This window comes from Gorilla gorilla, chromosome 2 (genome assembly GCF_029281585.2).
Source record: "Gorilla gorilla gorilla isolate KB3781 chromosome 2, NHGRI_mGorGor1-v2.1_pri, whole genome shotgun sequence".
Classification (NCBI taxonomy): Eukaryota; Metazoa; Chordata; class Mammalia; order Primates; family Hominidae; genus Gorilla; species Gorilla gorilla.
This window is the reverse complement of record NC_086017.1, coordinates 26574684-26592188: the sequence shown is the minus strand read 5'-3', so window position 1 is coordinate 26592188 and position 17505 is coordinate 26574684. Positions and strand designations below refer to the sequence as shown.

The window sequence follows — 17505 nt, the reverse complement described above, 5'->3', positions numbered from 1 at the left end:
AAGTCTTCCAGTAAAGAAAAGCTCAGGACCCAATGACTTCACTGCTGAATTCTGCCAACCATCTAAAGAAGAACTAATACCAATCCTACTCAAACTATTCTGAAAAATAGAAGAGGAAAGAATACTTCCAAACTCATTCTATAAGGCCAGTATTACTCTGACACCGAAACTAGACAAAGACACACCAAAAATCCAAACTACAGGCCAATATCCCTGATGAACATTAATGCAAAAATCCTCAACAAAATACTAGCAAACTGAATTTAACAACACTTAAAAAGATCATTCATCATGACCAAGTGGGATATATCCCTCGGATGTAACATATGCAAATCAATCAATGTGATATATCATATCAACAGAACGAAGGACAAAAACCATATGATCATTTCAACTGATCCTGAAAAAGCATTTGATAAAGTTCAACATCCCTTCATGATAAAAGCCTTCAAAAAGTTTGTATAGAAGGAACATGCCTCAACAGATTAAAAGCCATATTTAACAGACCCACAGCTAGTATCATACTGAATGGGGAAATACTGGAAGCCTTTCCTCTGAAATCTGGAACACAACAAAGATAAGGATGCCCACTTTCACCACTGTTATTCAACATAGTACTGGAAGTCCTATCTACAGCAATCAAGCAAGAGAAAGATATAAAAGGCATCCAAATTGAAAAGGAAGAAGTTGAATTACTCTTGTTTGAAAATGATATAATCTTATATTTGGAAAAACCTAAAGACTCCACCAAAAAATTATCAGAACTGATAAATTCAGTAAAATTGCAGGATACAAAATCCACATTAAAAAATCGGTAGCATTTCTATATACCCACAGTGAATAATCTGAAAAAGATATTTAAAAAGTAATCCCATTTACAATAGCCACAAATAAAATTAAATACCTAGAAATTATCCAAAGAAGTGAAAGATCTCTATAATGAAAACTATAAAACACCAATTAAAGAAATTGAAGAGAACACCAAAGAACATGAAAAGATATTTCATGTTCATGGACTGGAAGAATCAATATTGTTAAAATGTCTATACTACCCAAAACAATCTACAGATTCAATGCAATTCCTATTAAAATACCAACGTTATTCTTCACGGAAATAGAAAAAAACTATCCTAAAATTTATACGGAACAACAAAAGACCCAGAATAGTCAAAGCTATCCTAAGCAAAAAGAACAAAACTGGAAAAATCATATTACCTGACTTCAAATTGCACTACAGATCTCTAATAGGCAAACAGCATGGTAGTGGAATAATAACAAACACACAGACCAATGGAGCAGAATAGAGAACCCAGAAACAAATCCACACACCTACAGTGAACTCATTTTCGATGAAGTTATTGTATTAGTTCATTCTTGCACTGCTATAAGGAAATACCTGAGACTGGGTATCTTATAAAGAAAAGAGATTTAATTGGCTTACAATTCTTCAGGCTGTACAGGAAGCATGGCAGCCACTGCTTCTGGGGAGGCCTGAGGGAACTTCTACTCGTAGTGGAGGGCAAAGTGGGAGCAAGCATTGTACATGGCAGGAGCAGGACAGAGAGAGGGAAAGTGCCACATGCTTTTAAACAACAAGATCTTGTCAAAACTCACTCAGTATACAGTACCAAGGGAGATGGTGCTAGCTATATCATTCATGAGAACTTGGCCCCCATGATCCAATCACCTCCTGCTACACTAGGTCCCACCTCTAACACTGGGGATTTCAATCTGACATGAGATTTGGGCAGGAACACAGATCCAAACCATATCGGGTACCATGTACATGCAATTGGGAAAAAGACAGTTTCTTCAATAAATAGTGCTGAGAAAACTGGATACCCATAGGCAGAAGAACGAAACTAGACCCCTATCTCTCATCATATAGAAACATCAAATCAAAATGGATTAAGGAATTAAATCTAAGACCTCAAACAATGAAACTACTACAAGAAAGTGTTAGATAAACTCTCCAGGACATCAGTCTGCACAAAGATTTCTTGAGCAACACCCCACAGGTACAGGCATCCAAAGCAAAAATGGACAAATGGGATCACATCAAGTTAAAAAAAAAAGCTCCTGTGCAGCAAAGGATACAATCAACAAACTGAAGAGACAACCCACACAATGGGAGAAAACATTTGCAAACTACCCATCTGATGTGGTTTGGATTTATGTCCCCACCCAAATCTTGTGTTGAATTGTAATCCCCAATGTTGGAGGTGGGGCCTAGTGGGAGGTTACTGGATCACGGGGGCAGATATCCCACTTTGCTGCTGTTCTCATGATGGAATTCTCACAAGATCAGATTGCTTAAAAGTCTGTAGCACCTCCCCGCTCTCTCTTCCTTCAGCTGTGACCATGTGAAGATGTGTCTTCTTCCCCTTCACCTTCTGCCATGATTGTAAGTTTCCTGAGGCCTCCCCAGCCATGCTTCCTGGGCAGCCTGCAGAAGCATGAGCCAGTTAAACCTCTTTTCTTTGTAAATAACCCAGTCTCAGGTATTTCTTTATAGCAGTACAAGAACGAACTAATACACCAACTGACAAGGGATAAATAACCAGAACATATAAGGAGTTCAAGTAACTCTATAGGAAAAAATCTAGTAATCCAATTAAAAATAGGCAAAAGATTTAAATATACATTTCTCACAAGAAGGCATACAGATGGCAACAGACATATAAAAAGTGCTCACCATCATTGATCATCAGAGAAGTACAAATCAAAACTACAATAAGATATCATCTCATCCCAGATTAAATGGCTTATATTCAAAAGACAGGCAATAGCAAATGCTGACAAGGATGTGGATAAAAGGCAACCCTTGTACACCTTTGTTGGGAATGTAAATTAGTACAACCACTATGGAGAACTATTTGGAGGTTCCTCAAAAAACTAAAAATAGAGCTACCATATGATCCAGCATTCCACTGAGTATATACTCAAAAGAAAGAAAATCAGCATATCAAAGAGATACCTGAGTTCCCATATTTGTTGCAGCACTGTTCACAATGGCCAAGATTTAGAAGCATCCTAAGGGTCCATCAACAGATTAATGAATAAAGAAAATGTGATAGTTATACAAGGGTGGGGAGGAGTTGGGGATGATTAATGGGTAAGAAAAAATAGTTCAAATGAATGAATAAGGCCTAGTATTTGATAGCCCATCGGGGTGACTCTAGTCAATAAAAATTTAACTGTACATTTAAAAATAACTAAAAGAGTACAATTGGATTTTTTGTAACACAATGGATAATGCTTGAGGGGATGGATGCCCTATTTTCCATGGTGTGATTATTAGGCACTGCATGCCTGTATCAAAATATCTCATATACCCCATAAATATACCTATTATGTACTCAGAAAAAATTTAAAAATAAGTAAATAATAAACAATAAATAGCATTTTGAAACAGGCAAAACTATAGGGAGAGAAAACAGCTCAGTAGTAATATCAGGAGTTAGAGATGGGGTAGGGTTTGACTACAAAGGACAGCATAAGGCCATTTTACAGTAATAAAAATATTCTGTGTCTTGATTGTTGCAGTACTTATATCACTCACGGTCAATATAAAATGAAAATATAATCAAAATAATCAACAAAAACAAAACTGGCTAGATTGATCAAGGAAGAAAAAAGAGAAGACATAAAATAAATCTAAGGAATAAAAATGAAGATGTAACTTCAGATACTTCTGATACCAAAAGAAAATTAGAGAATATTATAAAGAGTACCAATACACTTGAAAACTTAAATGAAATGTACAAATTCCTAGAAAAATATAAACCAATAAAACTGACTCAAAAGAAAAAACCCAGAGAACTTTAATAGTCTTAAAAGTATGAAGTAAATTGAATAGAAACTTTTAAATCTTCCCATAGGCTGGGTGTGATGGTATACTCCCGCAGCCTCAGTTACTTGGGAGGCTGAGGCAGGAGATTCCCTTGAGACCAGGAGTTTGAGGCTGTATTGTGCTATGACTGTGTCTGTACATAGCCACTGCATTCCAGCCTGGGCAACATAGCAAGACTCTGTCTCTAAAAATTTACCCCAAAAAATCTTCCCACAAAACACATCAGGCCTATGTGGATTTTTTAAGTGATTTATAGCAAACATTAAAGAACAAACATTTTAAAACTATGCAAGATATCCTGAAGTATGAAAAAGAGAGAGCATTTCCCAACTCATTTGATGAGGCCAGCATAATTGCACAGTAAAAACTGACAAAGATAATGTGAGAAACAAAAATTAAAACCCAATTTAAATCATAAATACAGATACAAAAATCCTAAACAAAATATAAGCAAACTAAATTTAATAACATAGTAGGAAAAGATGATAACATATGGCCAAATTAATTTCATTTCAGGAATGACAGGTTGGCTTAACAATAGAAACCAAGTATTACAATTAACTACAATATATATATATATTTTTTTAGATGGAGTCTCACTCTTTCGCCCAGGCGGGACTGCAGTGGCACCATCTCAGCTCACTGCAAGCTCTGCCTACAATCTTAATTTAAAGAATAAATATAATACGATCATCTTAAAAAAATACAGAAAAACATGTTGCATAAAATTCAACATGAATTCCTGATAAACATTCTTATCAAACTAGTAATACAAAGACATTTCCTTTTCTGATAAATGGCATATACTAAAAACCTACTGCAAATGTTATGTTATATTTAAATGGTGAAATGTTGAAAAAATTCCCTTTAAATTCAGGAGAGAAAAAAAAATACAGGGCACTTACCATCAACTTTTGTATTTAATCTTGTACTGGAGGTTTTAACCAATACAATAGAAGGAAGTTGAAGAGTATAGATGGGATATGATAAAACAAAATAGTCATTATTCACAGTTGATATGATGTCTACGTAGTCTTTCGCAGAGAATCTACACAAAAATACAAGCCAATTAAAGAGCTGAACAATGTTGACAAAAATGCAATATATAAAACTAAAACATTAGTACAATCAGAATATATAATTTTAAAGAAACATAACTTATAATAGCATAAAACACATGAGGTGTTAGTTGGACACAGTGGTATGTACCTGTAGTTTCAGCTACTCAGAAGGCAGAGTTGGAGCAATCACTTGAGCCCAGGAGTTCAAGGCCAGCCTGGGCAACATAGTGAGACTCTGTCTATAAGACAAAAAAAAAGAGATAATCTACTACAGATGTGCAAAGCTGAATGGGGAGAATGATACATCTGTGAAATATATTCAAAAAGACAAAAATAAAGGAGTACTTAATATGCTATGTTGATTTGTCAGAAAATTCAATTTTATAGAGATGTCAATTCTTCCCTAATCTGTAGAGTCAAATTAATTAAAAAAAAATTGTAATAGGCTTTTATTTTATTACTTTTAAAAATTTTGTGGGTACATAGTAAGTATGTATATTTATGGGGTCCATGAAATGCTTTGATGCAGGCATGCAATGTCAAATAAGCACATCATGGAAAATGGAGTATCCACCCCCTCAAGAATTTATCCTTTGAGTTACAAACAATTCAATTTCATCCTTAGGTTACTTTAGGTTACACCATACATTAAAATCAATTTCAGTTCAAGCACATCTTTAAATATGAAAAGCAGAGATATAAAGCACTTAGAAGATAATTTGAGAGTATAGCTTTATGAACTTGAAGTAAGGAAAAAATTTATTTAAGGAAAAAAACACAAAATCACATAACATGATTACAGACTTAGTTCCATTAAAATTAAGAACTTTTGCTCACCAAAATATATAATAAAGAGAATAAAAGGAGAGGACAGTGTTTGGAAATCTTGTAACATATATGACTGACAAGGTATCAGTATTCACACTATAAAATGAACTACAAATCAATTTTTAAAAGACAACACAACAGAAGAATGGGCGAAACACTTAGGCACTTCAGAAAAGAAAAAATACGAATGGTCCACAGAAATGTGAAAAGACGCTCAATCTCATTAGTAATCAGGTACATGTACATTAAAACCAGATTGAGATACAATTTTATTCACACAAGTTAGACTAATTTAAGAAATGTGATAATGTCTTTCATGTGCGTCCGTGTAAAGAGATCACCAAACAGGCTTTGTGTGAGCAATAAAGTTTTTAATCACCTGGGTGCAGGCAGGCTGAGTCCAAAAAGAGAGTCAGGGAAGGGAGATAAGGGTGGGGCTGTTTTATAGGATTTGGGTAAATAAAGGAAAATTACAGTCAAAGGGGGTTGTTCTCTGGTGGGCAGAGTGGGGGTCACAAGGTGCTCAGTGGGGGAGCTTTTGAGCCAGGATGAGCCAGGGAAAGGACTTTCACAAGGTAATGTCATCACTTAAGGCAAGGAATGGCCATTTTCACTTCTTTTGTGGTGGAATGTCATCAGTTAAGGTGGGGCAGGGCATATTCACTTCTTTTGTGATTCTTCAATTACTTCAGGCCATCTGGGCATATACGTGCAAGTCACAGGGGTTGCGATGGCTTGGCTTGGGCTCAGAGGCCTGACATTCCTGCCTTCTTATATTAATAAGAAAAATAAAACAAAATAGTTTTGAAGTGTTGGGGTGGTGAAAATTTTTTGGGGGGTGGTATGGACAGAGAGAATGGGCGAAGTTTCTCAGGGCTGCTTCAAGCGGGATTAGGGGCGGCGTGGGAACCTAGAGTGGGAGAGATTAAGCTGAAGGGAGATTTTGTGGTAAGGGGTGATATTGTGGGGTTGTTAGAAGAAACATTTGTTGTGTAGAATTATTGATGATGGCCTGGATACGGTTTTGTATGAATTGAAAAACTAAATGGAATAACAGAAGGAGAAAAACAGGTATAAAAGGTCTAAGAATTGGGACGACCCAAGATACCTGATTAGAGAGTGCTTAAGGAGATTCAGCATAGTCCTGCCAGCAAAGATTATTTATTTACTTCAAGAGTTAAGAGTGGCAGTTTGGGGATAGCACCAGGAGATATCAGCTGTGATGGCTTGGAGAAACAGTGTAAACCGGCAGTGTAAACAAGAGCAGGGCATGTATGAGTAGTTGAGAACGGTGAATAGCAGTATGACTAGACAGAAGATAGTAGGGATGACAAGTTTTTTTGGGGCAGAGTCTAAGTTGGTCTGGTGTCTGGAATGAGACTGGGGCCTAATAAAAAGGAGCGTCTATACAGGAGCTCAAATGGGCTATACCTTGTAGCATTCTGAGGACAGGTCTGACTTCTGAGACGTGAAAGTGGTAAAAGTATTGTCCAGTCCTTTTTAAGTTGGTGGCTGAGCTTGGTGAGGTATGTTTTTAAAAGACCTTTAGTCCGTTCTACTTTTCCTGAAGACGGAGGACCATAAGGGATATAAAGGTTTCACTGAATACTAAGAGCCTGAGAAACTGCTTGGCTGATTTGACTAATAAAGGCTCGTCTGTTATCAGACTGTACAGAGGTGGGAAGGCTAAACTGAGGAATTATGTCTGATGGAAGGGAAGAAATGACTGCGGTGGCCTTCTCAGACCCTGTAGGAAAGGCCTGTACCTATCCAGTGAAAGTGTCTACCTAGACTAAGAGTTATTTTACTTATCTGACTCGGGGCATGTTGAGTAAAGCTAATTTGCCAGTCCTGGGTGGGGGCAAATCCTTGAGCTTGATGTGTAGGGAAGGGAGGGGGCCTGAATAATCCCTGAGGAGTAGTAGAATAGCAGATGGAACACTGAGAAGTTATTTCCTTGAGGATAGATTTCCACGGTGGAAAGGAAATGAGAGGTTCTAAGAGGCGGGCTAGTGGCTTGTACTGTAGCATAGCCTGCCTTTGCTGGTGTGTAGCGATTAGGCCTGGTGGAACTGCCATCAATAAATCAAGCGTGATCAGGGTGAGGAACAGGAAAGAAGGAAATATGGGGAAATGGGGTGAATGCCAGGTGGATCAGAGAGATACAGTCATGGGGGTCAGGTGTGGTATCAGGAATAATGTGGGAGGCCGGATTGAAGTCCGGGCTGGGAACAATGGTAATTGTGGGACTTAACAAAGAGTGAGTACAGCTGAAGGAGCCGGGGAGCAGAAAGTATATGCGTCAGATATGAGGAAGAAAATAGATTTTGGAAGTTATGAGAAATGTAGAGAGTGAGTTGAGCGTAGTTTGTGATTTTCAGGGCCTCTAAAAGTATTAAAGCAGTGGCAGCCGCTGCATGCAGACATGAGGGCTAGGCTAAAACAGTAAGGTCAAGTTGTTTGCAAAGAAAGGCTACAGGGTGCAGTCCTGGCTCTTGTGTAAGAATTCTGACTGCACTAACCATGCCTAGGAAGGAAAGGAGTTGTTTTGTAAGGGATTGAGGTTTGGGAGATTAATCGGACACGATCAGCAGGGAAAACACGTGTGTTTTTATGAGAATTATGCTGAGATAGGTAACAGATAAGGAAGAAATTTGGGCTTGACTGAAGTAATGGGGGCTGTCTGTGAAGCTTTGCGGCAGTACAGCCCAGGTAATTTGCTGAGCCTGATGGGTGTCAGGGTCAGTCTAGTGAAAGCAAAGAGAGGCTGGGATGACAGATGCAAAGGAATAGTGAAGAAAGCATGTTTGAGATCCAGAACAGAATAATGGATTGTGGAGGGAGGTATTGAGGATAGGATAGTATATGGGTTTGGCACCATGCGGTGGATAGGCAAAAGAATTTGGTTGATAAGGCATAGATCCTAAACTAACTTGTAAGGCTTGTCTGGTTTTAGGACAGGTAAAATGGGGGAATTGTAAGGAGAGTTTATAGGCTTTAAAAGGCCATGCTGTAGCAGGCAAGTGATAACAGGCTTTAATCCTTTCAAAGCATGCTGTGGGATGGGATATTGGCATTGATCAGGGTAAGGGTGATTAGGTTTTAATGAGATGGTAAGTGGTGCATGATCGGTTGCCAAGGAGGGAGTAGAGGTATCTTATACTTGTGGGTTAAAGTGGGGGAATACAAGAGGAGGACGCAAAGGAGGCTTTGGATTGGGAAGAAGGGCAGCAATGAGATATAGCTGTAATCCAGGAATAGTCAGGGAAGCTGATAATTTAGTTAAAGTGTCTCGGCCTAATAAGGGAACTGGCAGGTGGGGATAACTAAAAGGAGTGCTTAAAAGAGTATTGTCTAAGTTGGCACCAGAGTTGGGGAGTTCTAAGAGGTTTAGAAGCCTGGCTGTCAATACCCACAACAGTTACGGAGGCAAAGGAAACAGGCCCTTGAAAATAAGGTAATGTGGAGTGGGTAACCTCCGTATTGATTAAGAAGGGGACGGGCTTACCTTCCACTGTGAGAGTTACCCGAAGCTCGGCGTCTGTGATGGTCTAGGGCGATTCCGAGGCGATCGGGCAGTGTCATTCTTCAGCCGCTAAGCCAAGAAGATCTGGGAAGGAGTCAGAGAGCCTTAGGCCAGAGTTTCAGGGGCTCTGGGAGTGGCTGCCAGGTGAGTTGGACAGTCCGATTTCCAGTGGGATCCCGCACAGATGGGATGCGGCTTAGGAGGAATCCTGGGCTGCAGGCATTCCTTGGCCTGGGGGCCAGATTTCTGGCACTTGTAGCAAGCTCCTGGGGGAGGAGGTTCTGGAGGAACACCTGGCCGCTGCGGTTCAGGCATTTGGAAGTTCTTGTGTGCTGGAGATGTGGCTGGGGTTTGTCTCACAGTGGAGGCAAGGAATTGCAACTTTTTTCTATTATTGTACACCTTGAAGGTGAGGTTAATTAAATCCTGTTGTGGGGTTTGAGGGCCAGAATTTAATTTTTGGCATTATATTTAATGTTGGGAGCAGATTGGGTAATAAAATGTATATTGAGAATAAGACGGCCTTTTGACCTTTTAGGGTCTAGGGCTGTAAAGTGTCTCAGGGTTGCTGCCAAACGAGTCATGAACTGGGCTGGATTTTTATATTTGATGAAAAAGAGCCTAAACGCTATCTGATCTGGGATAAAGAAAAAGGAGCATTAACCTTGACTCTGCCTTTAGCTCCAGCCACCTTTTTAAGAGTAAATTGCTGGGCAGGTGGGAGAGGGCTAGTCACGGAATGAAACTGTAAGCCGGACCAGGTGTGACGAGGGGAGGTGATGAAAGGATTATAGGGTGGAGGAGCAGAGGCTGAGGAAGAATTGGGACCTAGCTCAGCCTGGCGAGAAGCAGCCTGCGGAGGAGGGGAGAGGTCAGAGGGGTCTGTAGAAAAGGAAGATTAGAAAGACTCAGCAACTCTTGGGGTTGAGACTGAGGGGACAGGTGGGAGGGAAAGAAGGAAGATTTGGGATGAGTTGCACTGGGAACAGAGACTAGAGAGGGACTTGTGTAAAAGAATGCCTGGAAGTCAGGCACCTCAGACCATTTGCCCATTTCATGACAAGAATTATTTAGATCTTGTAGGATGGAAAAATTGAAAGTGCCATTTTCTATTTGGAACTACTGTCGAGTTTGTATTGGGGTCAAGCAGCATTGCAGAAGAAAATAAGATGCTTAGATTTTAGGTCAGGTGAGAGTTGAAGAGGTTTTAAGTTCTTAAGAACACAGGCTAAGGGAGAAGAAGGAGGAATGGAAGGTGGAAGCTTGCCCATAGTGAAGGAGGCAAGCCCAGAGAAAAGAGTAGAGACACAGAGAAGGGGTGGAGGGTTGTTGCCCTCCAGAAAAGCAGAGAAGGGGTCAGGGTACAGAGATATGAGGTCAGGGCATGGAAATAAGGGGTCAGGGTGCAGAGATATAAGAGGTTGGGGTGTGGAAATAAGGGATCAGGGTGCAGAGATATAAGGGGTCAGGGTGCAGAGATATAAGAGGTTGGGGTGTGGAAATAAGGGATCAGGGTGCAGAGATATAAGAGGTCGGGGGCAGAAATAAGGGATTGGGGCACAGAGATAAGAGGGTGGGGTGTGGAAATAAGGGATTGGGGTGCAGAGATACGAGGTTGGGGTACTTGCCCCTCCCCCAGAAAAGCGGGACTTGCCGCTAAGGGTGAAGGAGAAGGGGTTGGGGGTTTCTTGCCCCCCAGAAAGGCAGAGAAGGGGTAGAGACACGGAGAGAAGGGATTGGGGTACTTGCCTCTTCCCCAGAAAAGCAGGACTTGCCACTAAGGGTGAAGGACCAAGGCAGGCATCCCTGCATGGTCTGACACCTCTGAAACCTGGGTGAATAATCAGAGAGGTGTCCCTGCAATGATTAAACACCAAGGGAAGGCTGCCCTCCCTAGTCCGTGACTGGTGCTGGAGTTTTGGGTCCACGGATAAAACATGTCTCCTTTGTCTCTACCAGAAAATGAAAGGAATTGAAATTAAGAGAAGGGAGAGATTGAAGTGTGGTGCCAAGATTGAAAGGAGAAAGAGGTTGAGGGATAGTGAGGGAGGCTGGAGAAGAGAGTAAAAAGAGGCCGCTTACCGGATATGAAATTGGTGAGATGTTTCTTGGGCTGGTCGTCTGAGGACCTGAGGTCGTAGGTGGATCTTTCTCACAGAGCAAAGAGCAAGAGGACAGGGGATTGATCTCCCAAGGGAGGTCCCCCGATCCGAGTCACGGCACAAAATTTCATGTGCATCCGTGTAAAGAGACCACCAAACAGGCTTTGTGTGAGCAATAAAGCTTTTAATCACCTGGGTGCAGGCAGGCTGAGTCTGAAGAGAGAGTCAGCGAAGGGAGATAAGGATGGGGCCATTTTATAGGATTTGGGTAAATAAAGGAAAATTACAGTCAAAGGGGGTTGTTCTCTGGTGGGCAGAGTGGGGGTCACAAAGTGCTCAGTGGGGGAGCTTTTGAGCCAGGATGAGCCAGGAAAAGGACTTTTACAAGGTAATGTCATCACTTAAGGCAAGGACCAGCCATTTTCACTTCTTTTGTGGTGGAATATCATCAGTTAAGGCAAGGACCAGCCATTTATACTTCCTTTGTGGTGGAATGTCATCAGTTAAGGTGGGGCAGGGCATATTCACTTCTTTTGTGATTCTTCAGTTACTTCAGGCCATCTGGGCGTATACGTGCAAGTCACAGGGGACGCGATGGCTTGGCTTGGGCTCAGAGGCCTGACAATGTCTAATGTTGGAGAGATGATGGAGTAACAGAAATGCTCACACACTACTGGGGGAGTGTGAATTTGTACAACCATGTTGGAAGACTATTTAGCTTTACCTAGTAGAGGTGAACTTTTGTATGTCTTATGACCCAGGAATTTCACTTCAATTTATGCCCTAGAAAAATTATTGCACCTGTGTGTCTGTATGCAAAGATACTCACAGTAGCCTCATGTATAATAATGAAAAATTGGAACTAACCTAAAAGTTCATTAATAAAAGAATGACTAAATAAATTTTGCTGTATTCACATAATGGAATATACACATAAGTGAAATAAACTACAGTCACATGCCTCAATATGGAGAACCCCAGAAGTGTTAAATTTAGTTAAATAAGTATCTTACAGAAGGATGTACAACTGCATACATTATACTTGCATAAAGAATTCCATTAATATAAATTTCAAAACATGATCACTACGCATTGCATACAGGTATCAAAATATCACATGTACCTCCAAAATATGTACAACTATTATATATCAATTTAAAAATTACATTAAAACATGTAAAACTAATTGACATATTATCTAAAAATACAAACACATGATTAAACTATCACAAAAGAAGGGAAATTAAGCACAGGAAAAGATGCTCAGTATCATTAGTCATTAGGGAAATGTAAATGAAAACCACAGTGAGTCACCATTTCATACCCACTAGGATGGCTATAATCAAAAAGACAGATAATACAAAGGGTTGATAAGGATGTGGAGAAACTGGAACCCTCATACTTCTATTGGAAATGTAAAATGCTGTCATCACTTTGGAAAACAGTCTGGCAAAGTGTGCAACACTCTGAAAGACAGTTACTCAAAAGTTTAAATACAGAGTTACCATATAACCCAGCAATTCCACTCCAAGGTATTGAAATACTCCAAAAGAACTGAAAATGTAAGACTACACAAACTTGTACTTGAATGTTCATAACAGCATTATTCATAATACTCAAAAATGTAAACAACCTAAATGTCCATCAACAGACAAATGAACAAATAAAATGTGATGTATTCACACAATGGAATATTACTCAGCAATAAAAAGGAATGACATATTGATACAGTCTGCAACATAGATGACCCTTGAAAACATGTTAAGTGAAGGAGCCAGACACAAAAGACCACATATTCTATAATTTTATTTCTATGAAATACCCCAAATAGGAAATCTAAATAGAAATAAAATTGATTAGTGATTGCCTAGGGTGGGAGTTAGGGGAAAGGGGAGAATGAATATAACTGCTAAGAAGTACAGGGTTTCTTTAGGGGATAATGAAAATGTTTTAAAATGTATTGTAGTGATGGTTGTACAACTCTGTTAATGTACAAAAAACAATTATATACTTTAAATGGGTCCATTGTATGATATCTGAATGATATTGCAAAAAAAGCTGTTATAAAATAAGGGCATGGGAGTACAAACAAAAATTTATAATAATGGTTACCTTTGAGAGGGAGAGAACGGAATAGAATTAGGGAGGAACCCACAGAACATTTCACAGTAAGATGCTTTTTGTTAAACTAGATGATGGCACACATTGGTATGCTGTATCATAATCTAATAACATAGACATATGTTATTAAATAATTAAAATTATTTTAATGGCTAAGAAACATATGAAAAAGTTTAACCCCTCAAATATTAATAAGACAACAATCACATTGTTATTTTTAAACCTGTGAAATTACTAAGTGTTTGCATTTGTGTGGTGAAACACATGATCTTATACACTGCTGGTGGGGGGTGTTGGACATGGTAGAAGCTGTCTGGGGAACAAATCTCACAACGTGTATCATGAACCTTAAAATATGCATACTCTTTCATCTGGCATTTCTATTTCTGGGAGTATATTTATATCCTTCTCCTTCTGAATCTGGGAAGGCCCCGTGACTTGCTTTGACTGACAAGGTGAAGCAGAAGTAATGCACTGGGACTTCCAGGCCTAGGCCTTAAGAGGACTGTCTGGGAATTTCCACTCTCTACATCCTGGAAGCCAGTCACCACGCTGTAAATAAGCTCAGGCTACACTGCGGAATGATGAAAAGCCACACGGAGAGAGGCCCAGGAGGAGAAGAGACTGTCTTGGATGGGACAGCCCCAGCCACTCATCAGCTGAATGCAGCTCCATGAGCAACCTCAACTATACCACAAGGAGCAGAACTTCCCAGCTGAGCCCAGCCAGCCCACAGAATAGTGAGAAATAAATCATTGTCTTTGTTTTAAGCCACTAAGTTTGGGGGTGATTTGCAATGCAACAACAGAGCTAAACAATATCCTAAAGACATAATGAGAGATGTGAACAAATATTTATGGACAAGGCTGCACATTAGTATTACGGGCAATAATAAAAAATTAGAATGTATCTAAATGCCTGTGTTGGTGTCTATTGTTTCTTTGTCTACTCAGCATCATTTGTATTTTGTAACAGAATCCAGAATTTAAAAAAACCTCCCTCCTCGTTTTCAGTCAATGTGGTTCCAATGAGGTTTTTCCCTACCCAGGAGTGAACATATGACTCAGACTTGGCAAAAGACCCCTTGGGGTTAGTTCAAGGATGGGCCATGACTCACGCAATGTGGTCACAATCAGAGTGAATCCAAGACTTGCTCAGGAGTTGTAGGAAAGTGTTCTTTCTTTTTAGACTGTTCGTAGCCAGAATGATTGAAGATGAGAGTTCCTAAGGTTGAGAATTAAGTGAATACCACAGAAGGTAGAACTGGGGGATGCAGAGAACCATGTCTACATGACATTTTTTAGTCCCTACATCAAGCTATACCCTGGACTTTCGGGTATATAAGCCAGTATGAGTCCTTTGGCTTAAGCCAGTTAAGTTGGGTTTTCTGTCTCTTGCAATCAAGATTCCTAACCAGTATAAGGTCTGTCTAAGTCAGGGAAAGTTTGTTTGCAAAGGAAAAGACATTCACCCAAACTAATTCCAGAAAACCAGGGAAAGTAAAGGAAGCAGAGATTCTTATGGAATTCACGAGAATTAGAAATTTAACAAACTGCAAATCTCTCCATTTTTTGTAGTTTCTATTTTAAATGTGTCTGCATCCTTTTTTTCTGCTTTGTAGCTGGTTCTTCTGTCCTTTTAATACAGAAATTATCATAATAATATCAGTTATTATGATAACCAGATGTTGTAAACCAGATGGTTCATAAAGTCAAAAAAAATTATGGAACCCAGACTTTATGTTACCTTTAAACTTGTTTCCCACACATCTAGATCACATAGTATCAGTATCCCAGTGCTAAATTCCCAGAGTAAAGATCTGATGGGCCCAGCTTTGGCCAAGTGTCTACCATGTCCAAAATCAATATTTATGATGTCTCTAGGGGTTCTCTTTTTTGAAGCTGTGAGCTGAACATGTTTTCTAAAGAAAGATGTGGTCAAGGAGTAAATTATCTGCATCTCTAGAACACCACAAAACAAAGGAGGAATAAGTAAGCAAATGGTGATGCAGTATGTAACATATGCAGTCACCCAAACCATGTTTTCAAAAAGCGCTTAACATTATTCAACAAATGATGCAGGGACAATGGGATTGCCACATGCAAAGGAATGGAGTTGGACTCACCTCATGCCATATACAAAAATCAACTGCAAATGGATCAAAGAGCTAAATATAACAGTTAAAACTATAAAACTCTTAGAAGAAAACTTAGTTGTACATCTCCATGACCTTAGATTTGGCAATGATTTCTTAGATATGAGACCAAATGATAAGCAACAAAAGAAAAAATAGGTAAGTTGGGCTTCATAAAATTAAAAGCTTTTGTGTATCAAAGCACACTGTCAAGAGAGTGAAAAGACAGCCCATAGAATAGGAGAAAATATTTATAAATCCTATATCTGATAAGGGTTTAATATCCAGAATATGTAAATGATTTATATAACTCAACAGCAACAAAAAACCACCCAATTTTAAAAAAGGCAAAAGACTTGAATTGACATTTCTCTAAAGAAGATATACAAATGGCCAACAAACACATGGAAAGACATTCAATGCCATTAGTGGTTAGGAAAATGCAAATTAAAACCACAAAGAGTTATCATGTCATCTCTACCAAGATAACTATATTCAAAAACATAGACAATAAGAAGTGTTGGAAAGGATGTGGAGAAATTGGAACACTCACACATTGCTAGTGGAAATGTAAAATGGTGGACTCACAGTAGAAAACAATTTGGCAGTTCTTCAATAAGTTAAACATAGAATTACCAGATGATTCAGCAATTCTGCTCCTAGCCATATATCTAAAAGAATTGAAAACAGATGTTCAGAAAAAAACTTACACATAAATGTTCACAGCTGCAGTATCCACAATAGTCAAAAAGTAGAAACAACCCAAATGTCCATCAAATAATGGGTGGATAAACAAAATGTGGTACAACCATACAATGAAATATTATTCAGCCTTAAAATGGAATGAAGTACGATACAGGCTATGACATAGATATCCCTTGAAAACATTATGCTAATGAAATAATCCAGTCACAAAAAGGCCACACATTATATGATTCATTCATATGAAATGTCTCCCGTAGGCAAATCCATAGAGACATAAATAAGTTTTGTGGTTGCTACAGAAAAGGGGAAAAATTGGGGAATAAGGTTTAATGGGCAGAGAATTTCCTTTAGGGGTGATGAAAATGTTTTGGAAGTAGATAGTGATGATGGTTGTATAACATTATGAGTGTGTTAGATGGCTTTGAATTGTACACTTTAAAATGGTGAATTTTATGCTGTACATTTAAAAATTTATTTATTTATTTATTTATTTATTTATTTATTTATTTATTTATTTTTAAAGAGATGGCCAGCCTGGGCAACATAGCAAGACTTCGTCTCTACTATAAATTTTTAAAAATTAGCCAGGTGTGGTGGTGTGTGGAGGCAGAAGAGGAAGGACCACTTGAGCCCAGGAGTCCAAGGTTGCAATGAGCTATAATTGTGCCACTGCACTCCAGCCTGGGTGACAGATTAAGCCCCCATCTTGGAAAAAAAAAAAAAAAAAGAGAGAGAGAAAGAAAGAAACAAATGGGTCTCACTATGTTGCCTAGGCTGGCCTTGAACTCTTGGGCTCAAGTGATTGTCTCACCTCAGCCTCCTGAATAGCTGAGACTACAGGCATGCACCACTGCACCTGGCTATTATACATATTTTAGCACAAAACAAATGTTTAATGTCAGGAACACATAAGTGCTTTTAATGTAAAAAAGTCAAAGTTTAAAAGTGAATGATTCCAATTTTGTTTTTTAAATGTAAACAGAGGAAAATGACAGGAAGCAGCGATCATCAATTCTAGATAGTGGCATTTGGGTGATTTGCACTTAGTTCTTTATACCATTTTATATTTTCCAAATTTTCCATTGTGACCACATATTGTCTAATAATCAGAAAAAAATGTTCTAAATAATTGAAAACAAAGTCATTGTTGCACGCATTACTAATGCTCACCAATG

At 39.0% G+C, this 17505-nt stretch overlaps 1 long non-coding RNA gene across 1 annotated transcript in view; it reads right to left on the bottom strand.

Moving 5' to 3' along the window:
* The window catches only part of LOC109026190 (uncharacterized), a 48514-nt gene that overhangs the window by 16498 nt on the left and 14511 nt on the right, over nt 1-17505 (bottom strand). The window contains exon 2 of the long non-coding RNA XR_002005152.3: nt 4759-4901. This is a non-coding gene — a long non-coding RNA (uncharacterized lncRNA). The remainder of the gene's footprint in view (nt 1-4758; nt 4902-17505) is intronic.